We start from the raw sequence: 25,448 nt of genomic DNA, 5'->3' as shown, positions 1-25,448 counted from the left end.
TATAAGTAAATGTCTCTGAAGAACACTTAGTTGAAGAATGATCTAATTATCGTACTTATGGGAAATTAGAGTCGCGTCGTGACTTCACGAGTAGATATGGTGCGTGCATCTAATTTGAAGGCAGGCAAATCCATGCTTCCGTAGTCCGTACTAATATTATAAATGCGAAAGTGTGTCTGTCTGTCTGTCTCTCTGTCGGTCGGTCTGCTAGTTTTTCACAGCTCAACGGTTTAACCGATTTTGATGGGTACAGAGTTAGTTTACATCCTGGCAAAGGACATAGGCTACTTTGATCCCGGAAAATCAAAGAGTTCCCACGGGATTTATAATGGTCCATCTATTTAATCGATTTTTATGTTTGGTATTATGATAGCTTGCGTCCCGGAAATTGACATAGGCATCTTTTTATCCCGGAAAATCAAAGAGTTCTCATGGGATTTTCAATAAACCTAAATTCACGCGGACGACTCGCGAGCATCATCTAGCTAAAAATATGTATGTTATCGTAATTTAGAAAGTAACTTTAAAAGTAATCAATGCATTTTACTAAGGATGGGCAAATAAAGAAAATACTTCAATCAATAATACAGACAGAATAAATATTATAATCCTGACAGCTACAAAAGTAGTACCTACTTACTTTTAATAAATTCAAAAGGAAAACTCATGAGCCGCTAATAAATGAATGTTATTGCAATATTTCTGAAGGAACTTGGTTGATAATGGTTGATAGTGCAATAATTATTGGAAATTACATAATATTTATTAAATTTATTTGTATTGTAGAGCTTGGCTTTAATTTAATTTATTCACTATTATATAAAATAAATTTTTATTGAGCAAAACATAAACACATATCCACACAAATTTAAACACTGTTGAACAATGTACTAAGACTAGGTTATTGTACAATTTGGTACTTAACAAATTTTTAATGACAAAGTAGTAAAAACCATAATCGTTTATTTATAGATTTCGAAATTTTACGCACATAATTATTAATTCAACACTAAGCGAAATACTTATTATCCAATATTCATAGACCATAAATTATATTGGTAGAATGTTATAAGGCTCTTAAAATGTGAAATTCTAACTTTATGTACCTACGTGTATTCTCATGTTATTATTTATAATTATTATTTATTTATTTAATACATACATATACAGTGATGAACTGATAGTATTATTTTGCCATTGACTTGGAATCTAGCAAACTTTCTTGCCAGCTAAAGAGTATTGAAATCACATCGCACGGTCCAAATGATTTGAGACACTGACAGATGAAAGGGAAATGGTTAACTTTAATTCGACGCCGGTCATTCGATAAATAAAAGGTAGAGCGACGCTAACTTTCATGTGAAACTTTGTATTTCTTGATATGGGTGGATGAACTTACATATTTTTTCATAGGATATCGGCTTGCATTATTTTGTTGGATTGGTACACCCAGCGTCTGGTTAAAATATCTACAATAATATAGTACTTCCCCGCTTTGATCTTATTGCTACGAGTATATAGTGATGGTTCAGTTCGTTCAGTCTAAGTCAGTGTTAGAGATTCTGGGATAAGTCAAACTGGACAAAACAAAAAGTATAAGTAAGTAGTATAAGTAGGTAATCTTAGAGCTCTATATAATATTATAAGTATCTCCTTCGAAAATACACAGTAAGTATATAAATAATTAAACAGCAATTATGTACCTAGGTTCCCATTGTTTTACTATTGTTTGTTTAGTTTTTTTTTTTAAAGAATATTAGCCATGTTAAATGACTAATATTCCCCTTTCCTCTCCAACTAAGAGTCAGGCTTGTGCTAGGAGTAGGTACGACAATAGTGCAACGGGCGGGGTTTGAACCGTCGATCTTTCGGTTTTCAGTCCACTCCTTTACCGGTTGAGCTATTGAGGCTTAATTACCTATAATGTAAAAGTTTATGTTCTATATTGTATAGGTACTAGTTATTTAACACAATTTCACAAGAGTTTTGACAATAATATTATTGGGTACCTACTATTGAATTATCTTTGTAACCTAGAAATAAATTCTATTAAAATTTCTGCTTCTCTTTTTCCGCTGATTCTCAATTTAATTTCTGTACATTCCTATTAGTAGTTGCAAGTAAAAAGTTAATCGAGTAAAGGTTAAAAAATACGTACGTTTCTTTATGTCGGATAAGAAATGAAATGAGCTTTCATTCCACGCTTGGGTAAAATCGAATGACGTTATTGAAATGTTGTTTTTATTTTTTAATAAATCGATCACGAGTTGACTATTAGATTCAATAGAATCTTCATTTATTTAAAGGCTGTTAAAGCTAGGCATTTGAAAACGCGTAAAATGGAATGCCATAAATCTTAAAACGAACAATGAGAATATGAAGCGGTTGTAAGAAATGATTGCGGTGGTGTTGCCGTGATTGAAGGACAAACTAACACACCAACAAACAAAGACACATTCATCATCATCATCATCATCATCATCAGCCTGTGGACGTCCACTGTTGGACATAGGCCTTCCCTATAGAGCGCCACCACACCCGGTCCTCAGCCTTCCTCATCCAGCCACTTCCCGCCAGCCGCTTTATATCGTCGGTCCATCGTGCTGGAACACACATTTGAAAGACACATTATACATTTATAACATGGGTAGTGAAGTGATGGATAGTGATCGCCAAATGCCACAAAGATACTGAGCCCTCATAATATTATGGATACCAACTTTTGACCGAATGCATAAAATACTGAATGCATAAAACACACGGGACAAATTTTGTGAAAGCAGTTTTCAGTTACACTGAATCTTCGAATCGGGAACATGTACACAGTAAAGTAAATAATATCTAAGCAGTGCCGGCATCGCGTTCCTTCCGTACTAGTCGACATTATCGCGTGTCGCTGTACGGACGTGTTGGTCTGCGTACGGACGCGACAACCACGCGGTTTTGCGGCTTTCGCACTTGACCGTATCAACTAACAAAAAAAGCTTCAGTAAAAAAACAAAACCGAACAGTATCCATTGAACAAACTTCCGCATTTCAAGTTTTGTGAATGAGTGAATGATTTTCAGTGAACCGTGCATTTGAGGTCAGTATGTGATTAGTTACGACTTAAGTAATTATTGACTCCGACAAGGGTAATGCTTTTCTTTAATACACACGATTTTCCTTGAGTTTTCAGCTGTGCGTTAAAAAAATTAAATACTGTACCTAATTAATTTATCACCGGTGCTAATGATACTAACTGAAAGTTATTTCAGGACGACTTTCAAATTCGCAGTTCATATCTTGTTTATTTGTTGACGAACTTTTTTTGACTTCGCAACCATACGTGGAATTTAAAAATTCCCTTGGGATTTCTCAAAATTTTTGTTCGTGACAGGGGTGGCCATATTGATTAACAAAAAAAGCTTCAGTAAAAAAAACCAAACCGAACAGTATCCATAGAACAAACTTCCGTATTTCAAGTTTTATGAATGAGTGAATGAATGATTTTCAGTGACCCGTGCATTTGAGGTCAGTATGTGATTAGCTACGACTTAAGTTATTACTGACTACGAAAAAGGTAGTGTTTTTCTATAATACACACGCTTTTCTTTGAGTTTTCCGAATTATGACTGCGATTTATCGATAACACATCTGACGGGAGCTTATTTCAGGACGATTTTCGCCATTTCTTTTTTCTTGTTTTAATTTGTATGCTAGCTTTTTACTGTGTCTTTATATGGGTTCAAAGGTTTAAAGGTTAAGTTGAAACTCAAAATTTTCGCTTGAGAGGTAGACGTTGTAGAGAGAACTTTCATTCGAAATCTCAAGATTATAGCCCAGTGCTTTGATCGAATTGATTGGTGATTGTTTGTCATTTTGAGCGAAATCACAAACTTTGAATCCAGTTTTACCACAGTTTTAGGCCGTTTAGTTTGAAAATGACTTTAGAAGTTGTACCTACCTACCTAGTACCTACCTATCTTAATGAACTTACGAACTTTAGATTCAAGTTCAGCACAGTTTTAGGCTGTTCTACTTGGAAATAAGTTCTGATTTGTATTCAGTGGGCCAAAAAGGCCCGGAAGAAAAAAAAGGTTCTTGAAGAAAAAAAAGCTCTTCATATTTTTTAATAATTATAATTATAGACAGCTATAACGATGGTACGACAGTGGATCGAAATCGAATTATCAATGTGTCCTGTACTGAAGCCCTTAAGCCGAATAGGTACCTAGAGTTCAGTCAATTTAACCTTAACCTAGCCCACCCGCGCATTAAATTTAAATAAACTGTCGAAACTGTGACAATAACGTGAATCTATTATTTATTTTTGAATTTGACATTATGTGAATATATAAGTAAAATATCGCTGAATTCTTCATCAAAGATTTTAGGGAACAAATCGTAATTAAAAAATTACTGCAACGCCAAAAAACTAATTGAAAAGTAAAAAATTCTTATTTCAAAATGGTGGCATGCAATCATCCTATTAATTTTTTTTTTTCAAAAAATTTATAGCCAGTGTCACTTAGGAATATTCTAAAGATACTATAAATCTAAATCTGTTCAGGCATTTAGAAGTTATGGTAAAATAAAGAAACTCACATTTAGATACATATGAGCCCTGAAAACGTTAGGTACACCCCTTTTTTGGGCAATCATTTAAAAAGAAAATGTTTTTCCAAAGGTTTAACGACAATTTGCGAAAATTGTAATGTTTATAAAAAACTAATAAAAGACGCTGGAAAATTGGGAGTTTACCTTAATCCATAATATTATCCTTATATCGAGAAAAGCTTAGAATAACGATATTGCCCATGATCGAAGCTAAAACAAATAGATATATTTTGTTGTTCTTAAAAGCAATTAACAATAATTATATTGCTGGTTATTGTACGCTTGTCTTACAGATCAATTTATTGTATTGTATTAATTAGACAGCCATCAGTGTCAAGTGGGTGATTAGGTCAGTTGTTAGAAGTATTTTGAGACGCTGGTATTTTACTTATGACAGTTTTATTTGGTTTGGAATCTTAGATGGATGATCTTTTAGGCTCTTATTTAGTATTCATGAAGATTGTTTCGGTTTTTAAAAATTGCTTAGGTAATTTATTTGTGTTTCTAATATTTGTGTAGCAGCATTTATTATGCTTATTAATTTATAGTAATTTTAGGTTCAATGACCTTCGTGGCGCAGTAATGAACGCTGTGGTCTTATAAGTTCAAAATCTCCCGGATTTGAGTCCCGGTAGGGGCAAACTGGGATTTATAATGATGATGATTTCGATGAAATAATGTTACTTTCCAAGTTTTCTAGTCAGGTGTGTTAGCGACATTATCTTTGGCTAGAGTTGAATTTTAATAAAAAGAAAAGACAATTGGGGGGAGATGGGAAATGGCGGCAAGAAAAGTGTTCGTTATTGATTCAAAGCAGAAAAGGTTGGAATTTATTAATATGTTTTTAAGAAGTTAGTAGTTTAGAATTAAAGTTAAAGTTTATCATGTATTGTATAGCTATGGAATAAATTCAGTTCTTATGAGTTGAGGTTATTTTTATTGGGTGTCATTCCTAAGTTCCCGCGAGAAGAACTCGAGAAAAACCGAGCCAAGCTCGGTCTGTACAAAACTGTGGTACCAGTATGGTCTTTGTAAAAAGTATTTGATGGCTGAAACGCAGTTGAAAACTTTTTCGGCCGCCATCTTTCATTAACTTTCCATAAGTTTATTTTCTCTGTTACAGTAATGATTACTGTAACAGAGGAAGTAAAATAAACAATTTTATTTCAATTTCATTTCTGCACCAAAGTTAGTAGAAACTTAAATAACACTTAGTTGGCAATCGGCACTTGATTTCGGTTAATTTCATCGTCGATGCCGCCAGATTTACCATTTTCTTGTACCAAAGTTGGCGCCTTTTTATGTTATTATGTTAATCGTGGGATTATTTAATCACATTCGCATGCATAACCAATTGAGCGCGATATTTATTAGAACATTTGAATAATCTTTATTGGCACTAACCCATTTGCAACGGTTCTCGAATCAAAATCGTTTTTTTATTATCAATCGATTTTAGTCCATGCTCATGGTGTAAACAAGTTTTCAACAGTTTGCATGCTTTAGTTACGGTAACGCAAACTGTTTTTATATCAGTGAGAGAGCCAGCGCGTGCCAGACTTTCGTTATTTTATAAAAACTGAAAGCTTCTCTGCTTATTGTTCCCAACTACCAGCGACTATGAAGTTCGGATCATGGTGGCGTTGGGAGATAACAGGTAATAAAGGTGTAAAAATCGTAGTCAAAGTATTGAGCCTATTTTTTTATATCTTCTTCAGAATAGTATTAGAAATCAAGTCATACATTGCCAGACACTTATTGTCGTGGCAACCTCCTGCCCGACGCCCTTAAAGTTTAAAAGTTTAAGGGGTGTCTGGCAATGAATGACGTGATTTCTAATAAACTTTGTCGAAGATTTGTTACAATTTTTTCTTTAAGCTTCATAGTCACTGATCGTTCCTCCCTGTGTTGAGATCAAAAAGCAGAGAGACTTTCAATTTTTATAAAATAACGAAGGTCTGGCACGCGCTGGCTCTTAGTCCATATAAGAATATTAACTTCTAAGTTCTAAAGTTCATCTACACCAGAAAAACGCGATTGTTTACAAAAAGTGTGTAAAATCATGAAGGCTAACCGTATGTTCGATGTGCTATTTTTTTGCTTCAGTTTCATCTTCGTTTGTACAATTTTGTCTGTACGTACTTCAAACTGCTAACCGGTGTGAAAACTAGATACTGATTACGGGTATCACTACAAGTACTGATCTATTGGTTTGTCCTTCAATCACGTTCATGGTGCAACGGAGCAACGGATCGAGTGATTTTTGCATGGTTATAGTAATTAATGACCTGGAAAGTGTCAGTCTACTTTTTATGCCAGAAAATCAAAGAGTTCTCAATTTTTTTTTAAAGTTATTGGGGAATTTTCTCTGCCGGGAATCGAACCTGGGACCTTTCACTTACAAGACCACAGCGTGCATCTCGGAGCTACGTCTGCGCTACGCTGTTGCCAGGAAGTGTAAAATAAAGCATGTGTACTTTTTATTCTGACCATTAAGCTATCCAAGGCCTATAACGGGAACACGGAGTAGAGCATATTATACAACGGGAATATAAATTGCGTTTTGCGTATCGTGCAGTTGTTTCTCGTGGGCCTGCAATTTATGCAGGTAGGTAATTCGCAGCTTCTCTCGGCCCTAGATGGTGTAAAGTAGGCTTAGGTGCTTTCGTACTGTGTTTATTTTTAACACTAGTGCTAGAGACTTCTTTTACAACCTACTAACTCATGCCCGCGATTTCATCTGCGTGGATTTAGGTTTTTAAATATCCCGTGGGAACTCTTTGATTTTCCGGGACAAAAAATAGCCTGTGTCACTCCAGGTATTTTACTATACTATGTTGCACCGCTGCAACGTGATTGAAGGACAAATGAACAAACTAATAAACAAAAATAGCTCAACCGGTAAAGGAGTGGACTGAAAACCGAAAGGTCGACGGTTCAAACCCCGCCCGTTGCACTATTGTCGTACCTACTCCTAGCACAAGCCTGACGCTTAGTTGAAGAGGAAAGGGGAATATTAGTTATTTAACATGGCTAATATTCTTTATAAAAAAAAAAACACTTTCACATTAATTATAATATGGGTACAGTCATACTCGTAGCATTGGGGGATATTTAATATTAACTTGCTAGATCTTTATTTCCGGAGATTACCCCCATGGGTAATCTCCGGAAATAAGTACCTACCTATATGGTATAAGTATGTACTTATATGGATACAGACTGACAAACTTACAATACCTCTTTATAGTATTACAAGTAAGTATTTCCTTTATTTTCATTTTGTGAAAATATAGATTGCAATATCTTTTTACCAAAAGTTTAGATTTTTTAGATTTCTGTAATTTTTACGAAGAAACTAAGCAAAAATTAACTTAGAATATTTTGCACAAGTTCCATAGAATTTATAAGAAAAGTTCCTGACACGAGTGAGGAGAGAGAGACTCTTCAATTTTTCTGGTATAGGTAGGTACCTACTTACCTACTAGAAAAAATTTAATTGCACTAAGCAAGTAAAACACCTATCCAATTACCAACCTTTTTTTTTTTCTTTATTTATTTAAGGGCTTTGATACATTTAAAAGTACATGTCAGCCCTATTATAATCTAATTACCAATCTTGATAAGCGTTACTAAATGAAATCAATAGCTGAAAAAGTCGTTGCAAATATTGCAGCGCTCTCCCTATGACGTCATTGGTTATGTTGAGTCATAATCGTAATAGTAACACTTTCAGGTCAATTAGCACGCCACGATATAAAGCGCTGGTCGGTCTGTTTGTCCGGAGATCAAAGATTCGTGGCTTCGAGCAAAGAATCTAATCAAACAAAATCAGATGTTGACTACGAGGTCAATGAACCCACGGTCCATTACATAAGTGATATCAAGTCACGCGTATAAATTTTGTACAATGGATTATTAATGTTTTTATGCGAATTGACGGTGGAACATGACTTTGCCTAAACGTTCTGTAGAGTTCCGTAGCGAGGGTTAATTAATCTATCTTCTGTTTATGATATACCTAAAAGGGGAAACTGACATCGTCCAGCTCAATCCGCTATAACGTGTACAAAGAGATTTTTATGTTATTATTTATTACTAGCTGTGCCCGCGACTTCGTTCGCGTGGAATAGTGACTTTTCGGGCAGCATATTTTGAATTACATATACCGTCGTTTGGTTTATATAGCCACGGACGCTCAGGCGCGAGGCGTGTAGTACGTACTCTGTACGCTAAAAATGTTCGCCGTGATTCTTTAAATTGACATAACTTTTTTATTTACAAACCGATTGACATGAAATAAACACTAAATGTTAAGTGAAGCTTACTACAATATATTAGTGAAAACCGTATCTAAATCGAATAAGCCGTTTCTGATATTAGCGTGCACAAACACACAGACAAACAGACAAACAGACAAAAAAAATTTAATTACAATTTCGGGTTCGGCATCGATATAATAATAACCCCTGCTACATTTTTTTTTATATTTCCATTGTACAGACACCACTTTTCTACAATTTTATTATATGTATAGATTTTTAGATTACTATAACGTAGACCCCCTCTAAGAAAAGATTTTGAGAAATTCCTACGGGATTTTAAAAATACCTAAATCAAACTAAACCCGCTAAAATCAAACACAACGGATTACATAGTATTAAACATGTTCTTCATGTAAAAGGCCAAAAATAAAAAATGAACACATTTTAGTAAGTGTACATACTATAGGTTGTACTTACATAGATTTTCCCAAGAAGCTGAGTTATTGTTTAAATTCTTACTTTGTCTATCAGACTTTCCTATGGCAAGGTTCAAAGAGTGAATAAAATATTTGTAGGTGCCTACCTAATATCGATACAAATGCTTGAGTCCATAAACAATTTTATTGATGTGTAAACGTGATAAGAGCGTTATTAAAAAATGTTATATTGATAAAAATAATTGACCGATATTATGATAATATTATTGTATCGAATTTTCATAGTTTATGGAACATGGAACTTAATTACAGAAATTAACTTGTACTAATTAAGAAATAACATTTTGAAATTATATAAATTATTAAAATTATCCTTAGCCGGGATACTTATCTTGACATAATTTATTATCACATTTAGGGATTCTATATATTTTCACTTATGCAAAAAGCGGAAGGTTGTATTATAATGGCTTTCAGTCAATGAATAACTTCTACTGAATTAAGAACCCGAAATTTTGTACGGAACCCGAAAACGCTACAAATTAAGAGGCATTTCCAAGTCAAACCCTTTATTGAACAGAATGGCGATCAGAAATAGATCTAATTCGTACTAGTATGATTCGAAGGTTACGATTATTTATTTATCAGTAGACGCATACTTACGAAAGTACACATCCGATGTTGGCGCCGAAGTATAAACCTACTTTCCGGCAGGTCTTTAACAGTGTATCAACTGTTTATCTTTATGATTTGGATATACGCAACAGGTCATAGCTCATAGTGCCACATAGTGGCGTAACATGGTCTTGAATCTTGCTGTTGCTGACAGAATTGATATAATCTAATAAAATAGTTTATCTCTTTGATGCTCCTAAGATATCTATTATTATGCAACAAAGTCAAAGTTAGTTTTATTCAAAATAGATAACATTGTACACTTTTTGATTGTCAATTGTTGAATTGGTATCTAATGGAGATAAATAATAATTAATTATGTATACTTAAAACTAAAGCTACGAGGATTTCAAACGTGGCCCTGGTTTGAAAAGAGCCCACAACAATTATGTCTATCTTACAAGTACAAGTGAATAAATAAAATCTTTACTTACCACGGATTAGAAACTGAACAGAGGAGAAAAGTAAAACGTGCATTTTATAATATCACTAGAGGGTGCCCGCGACTTCGTCCGCGTGGATTTAGGTTTTTAAATTTCCCGTGGGAACTTTTTGATTTTCCGAGATAGAAAGTATCCTATGTCCGTCCCCGGGATATAAGCAAACTCTGTACCCATCAGAATTGGTTTAACAGTTGGGCTGTAAAAAGGTAGCAGACAGACAGACAGACAGACACACTTTCAGACAGACAGACACACTTTCACATTTATAATATTAGTATGGATAATTATTAAACAAAATACCCTTGCACAGTGCACACCATAACCAGACCACGCGCGGTCCTAACCGTGGATTGACTTTTGAACCATGGATTGACGGATTTTTCTGAATCTGAAACTATTTTGAAAGTAAAGAGTTATGAGGAAGAAAGGAATAAAAACAACATCTTGAAGTTATGCACGCTATCGCGCCGATTTGATTTTGAGTGATATATATGTATTTTTATCTGCTTTTGGTCAAATGCAGACGACCGCTTTTTGTCTCAGACCGATTTATATCAGACGACGGTCATCCTTAGACTCGAGTTCGATTTTGCGCCGAATTAACCCTTGGCTGATTTGTTGTCTGTCTGTCTGTATGTCCGTCCGTCCGTCGTGTCTGTCAAGAAAACCTATAGGGTACTTTCCGTTGACCTAGCATCATGAAATTTGGCAGGTAGGTAGGTCTTATAGCACAAGTAAGGGAATAAATCCCAAAACCGTGTTTTAATTATCAAAGTAAGATAACTATACCAAGTGAAGTATCATATGAAAGGGCTTTACTTGTAAATTCTAAAACAGATTTTTATTTATTTTTATGCATAATAGTTTTTGATTTATCGTGCAAAATGTCGAAAAAAATACCCGAATATGGAACCCTCGGTGCGTGAGTCCGACTTGCACTTGGCCGGTTTTTTTTGTGTCCCGTGTTCTCTTTCGCCAACATTGTCGAACCGATTATTTTCAATATCGGTAATCTGCGATAGGTTTCTTAAACAACCTGATTTGATTAATACTTTGTTTATAACTAAAGATTTCATCTAACTTATCACAGTCAGTAAACTATTTTAAAATAGGAAGCCATGTGTGAGGTTGTAATTATGGGGCCTTGCGATAACACTATCGCCGGATGGCTTAATGCTTTCGATCGTGTGATTTTTCCATCAGGCTTGCTCATGTAGGTTATTCGTAACGGTCGAGAGGCGATAAAGTACTGGTGAATGAAAACAGTATTGATCGTCATCAATATAATAAGTTTGGTCAGGCCCGCCCGTTAGTGATCTATCCTAAAATCCATTTTGGATTTTTAGAAGTAAATGCCTACAGTCTGGTCTTTATAAACTGCACGATTTGACTAACTACTTTTTTTAATTTATATTTTACTAGAGGATGCCCGCGACTACGTCCGCGTGGATTTAGGATTTTGTAAGATCCCGTGGGAACTGTTTGATTTTCCGGGATAAAAAGTCTATGTCAATTACAGGGACGTAAGCTACCTCGGTAACAAATTTCATACAAATCGGTTAAGCAGATGGGTCTTTAGGAACCCCGTGGGAACGCTTGGATTTTCCGGGACAAAAATCCTATGTCTGTCCCCGGGATGTAAGCTGACCCTGTACCAAATTTCGTCAGAATCGGCTAAACTGTTGGGCCGTGAAAAGGTTGCAGACAGACAGACAGACACACGTTCGCATTTATAATATTAGTAAGTATGGATTAGAATAACTTAAAACTGCTTACAGGCTAGCCTAAATGGATAGCCTAGAATCTAGATAATCATGAGAAACACTGCAGGTAGGTAAATGATTAACACAAAAAATAACTAAGTATATTATTATCTGTATTAAAAGATTTATTTGAATATGGAAATCGTTATTTTAAGAAGGATGGAACATCATTACTTTTATCTCCATTGAGTTGCTCTACATTTCACAAGTACCCGCTACTTCAAAATAATGAATAGGTACACGACAGATATAAAACTATTCATTTTATGAAAATCCTGAGCGAATACATGTTATAAAAATCATTTTTATGAAGAAAATAATAAAGTTGATGAAAACATAGTTGCAGTTATTTTACCCAGTTTATTAATTGTTTCGTAAACCGTTGTAATCGAAAGTGATTCCAAAAAAGATAATTATAATAATTTATACTTAATTTACCTTAAGTTTACACTTAAAACGTCAAAATACGAATAACACCGCGTGTGTGGTATATTCGGAGATTGACGTAAACAACTTTCAAGTTTCAACACAATCTTTTTTTGCTTCAAAATTATAGCATGTTTAAGTTATCAGTAATCACTATTAATTTATGAAACAGAAGTGATATTTTAATATACTTTGGTACTTAGATATTTTTTTTGAAAAGAATATTAGCCATGCTTAATGACTAATATTCCCCTTTCCTCTCCAACTAAGCGTCAGGCTTGTGCTAGGAGTAGGTACGACAATAGTGCAACGGGCGGGGTTTGAACCGTCGACCTTTCGGTTTTCAGAACCTTTACCGGTTGAGCTATTGAGGCTCTAAATTACGTTGATTTACGTTGTTCTTTTTCCACCAATCTACACGAAGGAAAAATAAATATTTTGTAAACTTAAGTCGTAATTATTATAATCGTATCATTATAATCGTTAATTATATTTGAGTTGATATTAATAAAGTTTCGTTTCAAGACCAAGTATTTATTTTCAAATAGTAGATAAGTATCTCTACATATTGTAATATACTATTATTATCTACCAATGTAAATAAATACATCCTCTAATAAAACCACTGAATCGAGTTCATTAAAGCTGTCATTGTTTGAAAATACAAGGTCAGGAAAAATCAACGGTTTTTACTATGAGCAATTCATAGAAACTGAATAGGTACGTACATAGAGTTTGCTCATACGTTCAAGATGTTATTTTGATGAACGAAATGAATAGGCGAAATCGCTTGTAAAATATTGCATTGAACTTTTACGCCTTCCCGATATTCAATAATTATTTCATTTCTGATAGGTGCATAATTTGCACAAGGTTGGGTGAGGACTGAGGTTCGTATTATGAGAAAGTAAAATACTTGTGCTGTCCAGTTGGAAATTGGATTGAATTGAATTGTTTGATGCTCTAGCTATCGGTAAAATAAAAAAGCTATGAGTTCACATTAGGGGCTTATTTGCCGTGCAAAAAGTTACTTTATATCTATAGACCTCCACAGACTTGGCCGACCTGACTGTTATGCCGGTCTCAGACACGGATATACCAAAACATGTTTCTCCCATACTTGTCGAGGGAGTGTATACGTGTCCTTGAAGTGCGTGCGCGTAATGTGCGAGATGATCTATCAGGACAACACTTCGTGCGAAGTTGTCCCCAGTCTGTTCTAAAGATTTGTAACCCTCGGAAGAACGCCACCAAATGGCCTTGAAGAGACAGATCTGACCAAGACTCAGTTAATCTTTAAGCCATGAACCTAATCAAGGTCACGTATCAAAATAGCATTTCAGACGTAAATAGAATCTTCTTACATCCTTATAGCCTAGGTACTAGAGAGCTGGGAAGCACTATCCCTGTTGCAAAACTAGTCCCATAAACTGGGGTAATTGTTGACGTTCATTACATACAGATTGAATTTAATTGCAAGTTGCTCTTATTAAAAACCTGTTTGGTTTCATTAATAAAGACGTCGACATTTAAGCCCACTTTCATATAGCACTCATATCATTTTTTGCCTTGACAGGTTAAGTTTTTTATAATCGTAACTTTAATTATATCATCACTTTAGAACCCATTACGTTAAGTAATTTTTTGTATGAATACCTAATGTGATTTAATAATATCTCCTCCTGTACTTTAAGTCGTTTTCTCATTAATGAGTAGCTTCGTGGCTTCTATTTAATATGACTCTCTTGATGATATCTTTCCATTTCTGCCGGTTCTTCGTCTTGTAGATCAGAGAGTCGAGTGTTGCTTTCATTTACATCCCGAGCTATGTCTGTGTGACTTCTTACCTTCGATCTTACGAAAAAGACCTTAATATTATCTACCTTATCATCATCGTCGACCGATAGACATCTACTGTTGAACATAGGTATCTTATAAATTGTAACGTTGTGAAGGCGTTACATTTTTTTAAATAAATAATTCAAAGCATGACACAATACTGACGGACAATGTTACCCGCCACCACTGCGTCTTAGACGAGTTGTCCCGTGCAGCCGCTTGAAGCAGGAGGGCACCTCTGCCGCGCGGCGCGTGCGCAGGAATGGTTAGGGTGACGCTCGAATCGTTTTTTCACGTCTGACGCGTCGCAGTGAACATATCTAAAGGTAACGTGTTCCTGTTGGGAATACAGGAACACAATATCCCTTTACCTGCACTACCAACTACTCCAGTGATCTTGTAAACCCGTTATACGGGTAAGTACTGAATTATTCGCCGTAGGATAGTTTTATTTCGTAGCTAACCCACGTGTCATGGATGACCTTGCATTGTTCTTTAGAAAATCATTTTACCATATTTTATTGTATTTAGCCAATGCAAGCTTTTCTTTTTGTTAAAATAATCATTTAATCTTTTTCAAATTACATTAGACCTATAATGGCCCTTTAATAGTTAGTATTTCACCTCGATAATATAACATACCTAGCTACTTACTTTGTAAATTATTATACTAGCTGCCTTCTGCATTTAATATGATCTTTTCTTTTGTACCTATGTTAACGTAGCTTCACTCTTTACTTGTAACTCCGTCTGATTGTGACCACGCATACTACCATCTCACGCTGTGCTTCCGCTTGCTTGTACCGCGTGGTCCACGATCGGATGCGTAGTGAGAAACTTTGCTCACCCACTGGAATGTGCGTTCCAGGTTCACTGTGACCCTCAAGTTCTCGGTACCCCTCAAGAGTCACGGTACCCCTCAAGTTTCCCGGTACCCCTCGAAGTTCACGGTACCACCTCGAGTTCTTTGTGCTCCTCTGGTCTACGTCCGGCACGCTCACTCGTGGCACCCTCTCCTGGTGTCACGAACCTCCAGGCGCACCTCGCGGCACCCTCTTCTGGTGCCACGGACCTCTCAGCACCTGGCCGGCGGCCTGCCACCGAGCACCAACCAGCGCGCATTCCATTTCACCGAAGACCATCTTGCCGGGTCCCGCTATCTCCGGGACGTCACCGCACGGCACAGCAGGGAAGTACCGCCTACTGCAAGCCTTAGAGACTGTAGTGACAACCGCGAAAACCTACGACCCTACCTACTTACTACTAAATAAATTCTTGTGTTGACTTTGGGGTGTTTCTTTACTTTCTTCACCACTGACCGACCCCCAAACGTCACAAAATACTTCACACATTACTGTCTTATGTCGCCTGAATCCAGCGGCTTCCTGCGACTTGTTTGGTGTCATCTGTTCTCCTAGCGGGGTCTGCCATTGCTGTGCTTTCTGGTGCAAGGTTGCCAATCTAGTACCTGGGATCCCAAGCCACTTCATCTTCGCTATCCGTGAGCTATATCGGTTACACTGTTTCTCCTACGGATCTCCTCATTTCTGATTTGATGTAGAGAAACTCCAAGCATAGCTCTCTCGATAACCTGCTGAGTGGCTCTGAGCTTTCTGATGAGTCCTATAGTTAGCGACCTAGTCCTTAATAGTTATTATTTCTGTAGAAATCCTTGCAAGAAATCTATCCAGCGACGCAACGCCTACTATGACGACTATGCTCTAAGTCTGAATTTTTGCACTATAAGCAGATTGATATTTGAAAGTATATTAATGAGGGGCTGTTGTATTTTTAAGGTCAGGAAGATCACCATCAATAAATAAGGGTGACCTATTGTATAGAGATAAAAGTAACACTTTATACTTCGTCTATTTTTAGGGTTCCATACCCGAAGAACGCTAACGTGACTCTAGCTATTTCTAAGCTTCCACTGTTCGTCCGTTCGTCCGTCTGTCGTCTATTTATCAGCGGGTACCTATCTCGTGAACCGTAATAGGTACTATTTTTACAGAATATGTCTATTTCCACTATGAAATTACATTAATTACTATGAAAATTAAAAAAAAAAAGTGTGATTTCTTGAACGATGGTACGGAACCCTTCATATGCGAGCCCGACACGCACTTGACCGATTTTTTTTTACTATTAAAATAGGTAAAGTGTTCTGATAACCCACTTACTCTTATCACGACAGCGTAGAAAAAGTTCTGTTAGAACAATCCGGTTCTTACAACATGTAGTCTACTGGCTGTGATTTATCAACATCGTAAACAACAACGTGTTTTGTTAGTGCCTAGTTGAAAAAAAAAAAAATTGTGTCTAAAACTAAGTACGTATCTACCTAGGTAATACGAACCAAATGAGTAAACTCATACTAAACTGATACACTAATTGTGCGTTTTGCGCAATTAAGTAATTACATACTCCGAAAATTTAAAAGGACATGCCCGGGAACGAACGTTAAACCCGCCGAATGGGGGGTAACGTCTTAACCCTAGATTAGTACGGATGGTTAAATATGTGACTAAGTAATTAAAGCTGGTAATTTTGTCGATGTTCACTCTAAGGTTTATTTCGACAGCAAAGAACTTCTTGAGTTGAAACACGACAATAAATCTAATAGACAGATAAACTGACCATCGCGGTAAACTTACACGGCGCCTCGAGACGTATAATACCCACATTTTATCTATCTTTAAATTCCCCGAGTTAAAAATAGCCAAGCCAGGAAATAAACTGGTATCTGCATTGGCTGGCTATGACATAGTAGCTGAGTTAGATCCTGACCGTTATGAAGGAATGTGCGGTGAACATTCCTACAATTGTGATGATAATGAATTGTGAATATTTCTAGTTTTGAAGCTATTCAATTGCGTGTCGTAATTAATATCCTTGATTTGTTGCATCACAGAATTGCATCGTTGATCAAATGTAGGTATAACCCGAGCGTCAGGCAGTTTAAAGTATTAAAATAACCACATTAACTATAATGATATCGTGTTTAAAGAGTTTATGTTTAGAAATTGTTGATAAAATAAAAGTTCTAATAATATTATATTAATTTAAATCTATGTTTAATAAAATAACTTTTTATAAAATAAATAAATATTTATTTGCTTTAAACATGTCTCGATAGGTTACAAGGATATTTTGTGAATCCGAACATGTTTCGCCATAGAGACATGCAAATATTAGGTAAGTAACTCTTGTTTAGATATAGGTAATATTCGATCATCACTAAAATAACCTGTATAATTGAATATATCATAATATTTAAACCCATATGAAAATTTATTTCATAGTCATCTTCCACCAATAATTTGCTACTAAGACAGTAAGTACTATGGATGAACAAGTAATTCCTACTTGTCACTACTTAGGTTAACACAGAAATAATAAATAACAGTTGAATCGATGCTATTTGTAATTGACTTTCAATACTACAAGTAATTCTGTCCATAAACTCAGTGTTTAACATGTAAGCACGATATATTATCCCATGTTTAGATTTTCAAAGGCTTGCTAAACGTTCAGCAGTAGGCTTACCATTATCTGCATTCAGTACTTAGGTACTAAAATGCAGACGTTTTATGTGACTATCACTATCACTTAACTGTAGAACGTCCTAATTTTATTCATATGCAAAACGCACATTGCTGGCAAAATTTAAGTTTAGTTTAGTTAGGGGTGCCACCTGCCACTTCTTGATTTAAGGGTTACTAGCATGGATGAAGGCAGCTTTTTAATTAAGCTCTTCATTTTGTGAAGCAAATGTATAAAAATCTTTGCATGCTAACCCTTAAAAGTACATTCACTTGTAACTCCACCTTCACGGTATCTATACTACTAATAAATAAAATTGGAGTGTCTGTCTGTAATATCGAAATAACTACCGCATATTAAGGTCATACGGTTATTTGAACGATACTATAACTGAATCAGACGTTTCTAAAATTTTTGTCTGTCTGTCTGTCTGTCTGTTTGTTTGAAAAGGCTAATCTTCGGAACGGCTGAACCAATTTTGACGGGATTTTCACAGATAAGTAGAGAATTGACCAGGGAGTAACATAGGCTACTTTTTTAACCGTCTTTCAAAAAGGGAGTTGTGTTTTTCTACCTATGTACACCGAAATCTCCGAGATTTCTGAACCGATTTGCGTCATTTCTTTTTTAATCGATAGAGGAACTTTGCGACATTGTTTCATAAAAAATTTGGATTCCAACTCCTCAATCCTGATGCTGCAGGGGATCTGACCAATCCACGCGGGCGAAGCTGCGGGCATCAGCTAGTCAATAATAAAACGTCAGCGTCTGGTTTCATCAGCCAGCTCCGGCTGAAATTGTAAAAAATACGGTATCCTTATTGAGAAGAAATGAGCTTTAGTATCGACTAAACTCACCAATTAGTCGATACTAGTGCTAATTTCTTAAACTGGACACTTTCAAGTAAAGATTTTTATATAAACCTGTGAGGATGATACTGCCATTGGCGCAATTAAAATGCCATAAGCCTACTTTGTCGTATTAGTTTACAAATTGTGAAAAACCTTTTGAATTTCGCGGGCAGACCCGTTTCATGCACCATAAGATAGACTATTTATTTATATTTAGTTGAATGAAATTCGTTAATACATACTTACTTTATTATAATGAAGATCATTTAGGTAAGTAGTTATGTTTTATTCATAAATTTAACCAAATACGCGTTTGTAGGTCGCGTGGTTTTGTTAACAATAGAACCGAGTCGTCACATTATGCAGATGTGCTGATAAGCGAAGCCAAAATAGAGAATGTTTAGTAAAATAGTACACCTAACTAGATAAGAGGTTACCTAATGTAACCTAATCTCTGTAATCGGACTCCGATAGCGTGGTATTTTTGATTCACTATATTTTGTTGGACTATGAACTTTGTGATTTACATTGTGAAACAGTGGGTTTAAATAAAAAGAGCAAATCAGTATAATCGCACTAATTTATTTTATCACTTCACTCAACACACTAATAATTACTCTCATATATTTGTTACTACTACACTTATTTACTTATTACACATTTATTACATACTTATTACACTTATTTACACAAACCGGCAGTATTTCAGCTTATAATGCGTACGATACAATAATAATCCTAAAAATGAGCTCGCATGGCTTTATATGGCGTTATCCCCACCGAAGGCATTCGGCAGTTGTTGCTGAGTGGCGTTCGGCTGTCAATGGCGCTGGCGTTGGCGTTCAATGGCCGCTAGGCTATGATTGGCCGGCGTTTGGCTCGGCTTGACTCGGATAGTCTGGTTGGCGTTGGCGCGTTGCGATTGGCTGAGGCGGTGTGGCGTTACATTCGGCCGTCCTGAAACAATGAATTGCTCCCGCAATGGGAAAATGCTTGGTTAGCTTTCTGGTAGGCAATAGCTCAATAAGGTCTTCGGTTTCAAGTTATTTATCGGAACAGTTAGCACTGTTGGATATAAGAACTGTAGGCGCTGTGATATGGCTTTAAAGAGTCTGCTCAGGCATGTACAAGCTTTGTGGCCTCGAAATCCCTTAACACTGCGGGTTCTCTTAATGCCTACCAGCTTGGTTACAAAAATGAACCTGAGTAAATGTGTTTACTTTTGTCGCAATGCTTGTGGGAACTTGCCACTAAATAACTAAATTCCTTTGTTATAATTAAATGAAATATTAATTTTGTCAGTTACATTATCTAGTTAGCTTTATCCTATCGCTTGCTATCCTTTACCGAGCATTTGCCTTGTTACGCATAACCTCCCCGAGTTTACTAATTTAAATTAATAGCAACATGGCATCGTGACCTAGGTAAATACCAAATTATGGATAGCACATTCTTTGAGAGTTTTGTCAGTAGTCCAAATAATATCAAGTAGGTAAGCAGTTTGTCCAATCATTTTATTCGCAGTCTCGCTAGGGCCTGTGGCACAACGCGTTTAACATGGTCTGGTTAGTGCTTGGCTTGGCTTGATTAGGCACTTGGCTCGTGGTAGTATCATGGAGGTCAAAACATACCTAACTATTAATCAGTCGACACTCGAAAACTCTTAAATGTCTACTAGTAAAAGCATTCTTATAGTCACTTTATAAGTTTGCTAGGATGTTCAAATAAGCCAAATTATGTATAATATTCTACGAAACTGATCGTTTTCGGCTAGTAACAAATTTTGCAAAAGCATCTGTAATAATCAAATTGTACCTATACTACTGATGAGCGATATCCTTTCGCTGTCTTACAAAATGGTTTTACAAAATGTGGTCAGTATGAATTCTACAAAATTCTAATCCAATGCTATTGGTCTGTGATCTAAACTGCAATCTTATCTACTTTAAAACCAAGACGAAACAAAAGAACATTATTTAATTTATAAATTATTATCGTTTTTCAGTTGTACTATTTTTCCACGTTACTTTAGAGACATTTTTGAAATGGCTTGTAGAAAGGAAGTGAATAGCTTCTCGTGAATCTGTGAATGCTATTACTCTGACTTGAAAAGGAATCTCACTTAAATCCTTGCAGGGAGATCTCTCAACGAGCAACGAGATGAAAGTCTCCTATCGAAAGTAAAACTTGGCTATCGAAAGTAAAACTTGGCTATCGAAAGTAAAACTTGGCTATCGAAAGTAAAACTTGGCTATCGAAAGTAAAACTTGGCTACCGAAAGTAAAACTTGGCTACCGAAAGTAAAACTTGGCTACCGAAAGTAAAACTTGGCTACCGAAAGTAAAACTTGGCTACCGAAAGTAAAACTTGGCTACCGAAAGTAAAACTTGGCTACCGAAAGTAAAACTTGGCTACCGAAAGTAAAACTTGGCTACCGAAAGTAAAACTTCGCTACCGAAAGTAAAACTTGGCTACCGAAAGTAAAACTTGGCTACCGAAAGTAAAACTTGGCTACCGAAAGTAAAACTTGGCTACCGAAAGTAAAACTTGGCTACCGAAAGTAAAGCTTGGCTACCGAAAGTAAAACTTGGCTACCGAAAGTAAAACTTGGCTGCCGAAAGTAAAACCTGGCTGCAGAAAGTAAGACTTGGCGGCAGAAAGTAAGACTTGGCGGCAGAAAGTAAGACTTGGCTGCAGAAAGTAAGACTTGGCTGCAGAAAGTAAGACTTGGCTACTGTCTTCACTTCGGCATCTATGTAATTCCGAAAACAGTTCACGATTGAATTTAGGTAATACAGGATCATCAGTTAAATAACAGTTTTCTATTCCATTCCTATTCCCTACTATGTAAGCTACATAACCAGGCAGGCATACTAACACCAACTGAACTCAAGATATTATGTAAAATGTCAGTCTAGTCGGCTTAGTGAAAATTCTTACGGTACGTCCGGTCCACCTGACTAACAATGAACGGCACAAAGCTAAATCATGGCTATAATTAAAAGTGCCACTTGAACTTTCTACTTACATTATGATTGGACCGACAATCTAAAGGTAGAATGATAAAATTGACTCGATTGAAAGCTTGTTGGCAAAAGTACGTAACGTACATGCTGCCTACAAGCACTACTTTTTTTCTAAAATGACAAAAGCATTATCAAAATCATAAGGATGTCTAACTGGTAATAATTATTATTACGTTTCCTCCAAGTGCCCGATTCTGCCTACATTACACTACCTATTTGTATTTACTCATACGCTGTGCCACTGGCTTGTATATTATACGAGACAGTCCCAAAGCCGTGAGTAAGATCTACTTACTATGCTCTCAATCATTCAAAGAATGTGATTTAAACTACAAGTTACAACACGTACAGACTTCAAAAACACTAACTTTTAGTAAAAATAAAAGAACAGTCATACCATACAGCATAAACGCTTAACAGCGCTTATGTGACCCCAAATAGGCGACAATGCGGCGGCTTATAGATACCCATTGGCTGCAACCCTGCATCGTTAGCGCGCCACGATGAGGTGCCTCGCAGTGACGCGCTCGGCATCAGGCACACAGCGCACAGCAAAGCATCAGTGGTGACCATCGTAGGCGATGACGTTTGCACTTCACGAACTCACCTCAGTTATTACGCGTAGAAGTTGAGGGTAGGTTGCCATCGGGCGTAGAAACCATGCACGCTGCAGATGAATGTACCTCCGGTTCAAAACTCTTCTAAGGACCTTCCGGGCCCCAGAAGTGGACGATCTTCATTGTCGCTTGATTTTTGCACGGTGATTCGTTTCCCTCTTGCGGAGGAACAAAGTAGCCGGCATGTATTTGCCGAATCGTTAATTGGCGCGATTATGCATCATAACTTTCTTTATTAATCCCACTTCTGAGATGAAACAGTGGGTTTAAATAAAAAGAGCAAATCAGTATAATCGCACTAATTTATTTTATCACTTCACTCAACACACTAATAATTACTCTCATATATTTGTTACTACTACACTTATTTACTTATTACACATTTATTACATACTTATTACACTTATTTACACAAACCGGCAGTATTTCAGCTTATAATGCGTACGATACAATAATAATCCTAAAAATGAGCTCGCATGGCTTTATATGGCGTTATCCCCACCGAAGGCATTCGGCAGTTGTTGCTGAGTGGCGTTCGGCTGTCAATGGCGCTGGCGTTGGCGTTCAATGGCCGCTAGGCTATGATTGGCCGGCGTTTGGCTCGGCTTGACTCGGATAGTCTGGTTGGCGTTGGCGCGTTGCGATTGGCTGAGGCGGTGTGGCGTTACAATTGTAAAGTTGTTTGTAAATGGTACTTTTTAACCTTTATCATCAAATACTAGGCAGTTATCACTTTCTTTTTGTACAAAGGAGTTTTGTGGATTAGTGAATTTCATGTAAATTAAATTAAATTAAATAACTTATAAATACGAATAGATAGGTACTTTGGCTTCTAGCTGTCTAAAAGTGAAGTGATAAGCCTAATCATAGAAATCGCTGAAGAAAACCTTAAAGTAAGCATTATTGCATTATACTCTAATATAATGATTTTAATAGAATTTTAATTATTGGTGTAAATTATCATTTTGCTAGAGCAAATTTAAAATTCATGATTTAGCAAGATTTTCTAAAATATTTAGTTTACAGTCTAGCTTTTAATGGGACTCCATTAAAATGTAATTAAACCTAGATAGATTCGAGCTATGAAGTATAAGACCTTAGAACAGGTTAGAATTCAATCTTCAACTATGACATGGAACGAAAGAGGTAATTTTGACATGACGTTAATAATGTCCTTTTTCACCCCGACCCAAAAAGAGGGGTGTTATAAGTTTGACGTGTGTATCTGTGTATCTGTCAAATCAAATCAAATCAATTTTATTTGCTTAAATGTAGGTTAAAATAGTCTGTGGCATCGTAGCTCCTAAACTAATGAACCGATTTTAATTTAGTTTCTTTTGTTTGAAAGGTGGCTTGATCGAGAGTGTTCTTAGCTATAATCCAAGGAAATCGGTTCAACCGTTTGAGAGTTATCAGTTTTCTAGTTATTGTAACCTTTACTGTTTTGGGGTGTTATGAATTTTTAATTTACACTTGTTTGTATCATCACTTTGCCCTTGACTGCAATGTCACCTGGTGGTAAGTTATAGAGGTATGGCAGTACTTCTAAACATTAGACAACTAAATAATTACAAGTGTAAATTAAAAATTTATAACACCCCCGACAAGTGAATGTTACAGTAACTAGAAAAGACCGAAAAGACCTGATAACTTTCAAACGGCTGAATTGATTTTCTTGGACTATTCGGCGCCTACGATCTAAAGTATCTGAGTTTTCCAAAACATAAATAATTATGTATTTAGGCAACGTTCATCTTGACAGCTTGACATTTGTCAATTGACATAATATTATGAACCTAACGGTTATCTAACCTTCTTTTCTACAAGAAAACTAGAAAAGAGCTGATAACTCTTAAACGGATGAACCAATTTTTTTGGATTATAGCTAAGAACACTCTCGATCAAGCCACCTTTCAAACAAAAAACAAACTAAATTAAAATAGGTTCATTAGTTTAGGCGCTACGATGCCACAGACAGATACACAGATACACACGCCAAACTTATAACACCCCTCTTTTTGGGTCGGGGGTTAAAAAATCAACTCTATGTCATTTTAAATCTATTTTAAATAGACACAGACATATTATTTATGATGTAAATTGGTTCATGGCAGCCCATTATTTGCACAGTTGTCTGTCTACAAACAGCTAGCTTATTGCTTGGACAATTGTTTGGAACAATTATAATTTGACACCGTTCCCCTCTTCATTCCGGTCAGGGTGACTTTTATGTAGGTAGATACCAAAACATACCTCCTGTACTCTGTAGGTAAAATCCCGTTAATTTTCATGTTATTTTAGTGACACCTCACATAAATAACACTAATCACACTATCACACTAATATTATAAAGGCGAAAGTTTGTATGTGTGTGTGTGTGTGTGTGTATGTTTGTTACTCCTTCACGCAAAAACTACTGGACGGATTTGGCTGAAAATTGGAATGGAGATAGATAATATCCTGGATTAGCACATAGGTTGCTTTTTATCCCAGAAAATCCCAGATCCCTACAAAAATTGTTATAAGCTACCTGTGCGAAGCCTAGCATGTCACTGAATTAGTATAAACAATTAACATCCCGTTATGAGTAGGAAGTAATTTTATGGGAAGATATCCATCAATAGCAATGACATTTACAAAACATGACGTATAAATTTTACAAAGATCTGTAAATTTTGACGTCATCTCAAAGAGCGGAGTTTAATTGCGCAAGTAATTTTATGGACACACCAATTATGACAATTCCACCATCCTCGCCAGTTCGGCGTCAGGCACAATCTATTAAGTTCGTTAAAAGTAGGTCTTAAACTGAGGCATGAATTCTTAATGACTAACTGATTGCGTACGAAAGAAAAATACACTAACTAGACAAGTGTAAATTAAAAAACAACACCCCCGACAAGTGAAGGTTACAGTAACTAGAAAAGAGCTGATAACTTTCAAACGGCTGAACCAATTTTCTTG

At 36.2% G+C, this 25,448-nt stretch overlaps 1 protein-coding gene across 2 annotated transcripts in view; it reads left to right on the top strand.

Moving 5' to 3' along the window:
- The first annotated feature begins 2,857 nt into the window (after window positions 1-2,857).
- The window catches only part of LOC123875434 (thrombospondin type-1 domain-containing protein 4-like), a 180,069-nt gene continuing 157,478 nt past the window's right edge, over window positions 2,858-25,448 (top strand). For both annotated transcript variants that reach the window (XM_045921254.1, XM_045921253.1), the window contains exon 1: window positions 2,858-3,085. The gene's annotated coding sequence lies outside the window, so the exon portion shown is untranslated. The remainder of the gene's footprint in view (window positions 3,086-25,448) is intronic.

The sequence above is a fragment of the Maniola jurtina genome, chromosome 20, assembly GCF_905333055.1.
Source record: "Maniola jurtina chromosome 20, ilManJurt1.1, whole genome shotgun sequence".
Taxonomy (NCBI): domain Eukaryota; kingdom Metazoa; phylum Arthropoda; class Insecta; order Lepidoptera; family Nymphalidae; genus Maniola; species Maniola jurtina.
This window is presented reverse-complemented; position numbering and strand designations above follow the sequence as displayed.